The 1,123-nt window shown below is 40.7% G+C and overlaps 1 pseudogene; it reads left to right on the forward strand.

Annotated features, from left to right (window-relative positions):
* The first annotated feature begins 317 nt into the window (after window positions 1-317).
* LOC145717206 (U4 spliceosomal RNA) lies at window positions 318-387 on the forward strand (annotated as a pseudogene).
* Window positions 388-1,123: the final 736 nt, after the last annotated feature.

The raw sequence follows: 1,123 nt of genomic DNA on the forward strand, positions 1-1,123 counted from the left end.
GTTTTTGTCAGGATGTCATTTAAATTCCATTTTAATAGGAAGAATGTCTGTGTGTGTGTGTGTGTATGTGTGTGTGTTGGGGGGAAGATTTCTCCCATCTAAATAGTTAACATGTTTTATATGTGATCTAAAGACAAATGCTTCAGTGTAGTAGCAGAAATGTCTCCTAGACAAGCCTGCCAGAGGTAGGTATTTTCTAGCTATGTGACCTTCAGTAAGTTATTTCCTTTTACCAAGTATCAATTTTCTCCTACATGCCTTCCACGGTTGTTAGGAAAATTGAGAAATGTAAATAATGTCTATAAAATACCTGGCCCAGCTTTGCACAGTGGCAGTATCATAGCCAATGAGGTTTATCCGAGGCACGATTGTTGCTGATTAAAATACCTGGCCCATAGTAGGTGCTCAGTAAGTCATAGCTGCTGCTGTTACATCATGCCAGGGGAATTCTTTTAAAATGTGAGAGTTAACTCCCTTACTGAATCTGTTTTCCAAGTTCAGGGCCTAGATACTTATTTTCTTTAAGATAGGGCACAATGTGACTTCTTGTTACTGGTTCTAATCCTGTGAAATGCATATCGCAACGGGTGATTATGCCAGTTAGGACAAGACAAGATTGAGCTTGCATATTTTCTTTAGACATCAAGTAAGCATGAAGTAAACCTCCTTTTTTGGCATTTCCAAAACAGAGTCAGCAGCAAAAGTATAGCTAGTGCCATAATGTTGATGCCTTGAGGTTCTCTAAAATGCAAACCTACTTGATATGGCAAAAAGTTGACCACATTGGTTACTATGAAAACCTCAGGATGTCCAGACAAGCCCTTAGGGCATCAAGGGCTAGGGTATCTCACTGCCCCCTGTCTCTAAATGGGGAGCATCTCAGAGAGACCTTTTACCACATTACCACATTACTCTCATCTGGTGCCAAGAATGTGCTGGAAAAGCCAACAGGAAGTGAAAACTAGCCAATCTGTAAAATTTTCTCATGCCTCTGTTATTTCCCAATGTATGCTTTCATTGATCTCTTAGAGCTCTTGAGGCTGGAATGGAGAACAATAGCCTCAGGCAATGCATGGTCTGACCTTTGCAGAGGTCTTTCCTTCTGCCTTCTCTGGTCAAAATG

This window comes from Leptonychotes weddellii, chromosome 14, assembly GCF_054177405.1.
Source record: "Leptonychotes weddellii isolate Sample4059 chromosome 14, ASM5417740v2, whole genome shotgun sequence".
NCBI classification, from domain to species: domain Eukaryota; kingdom Metazoa; phylum Chordata; class Mammalia; order Carnivora; family Phocidae; genus Leptonychotes; species Leptonychotes weddellii.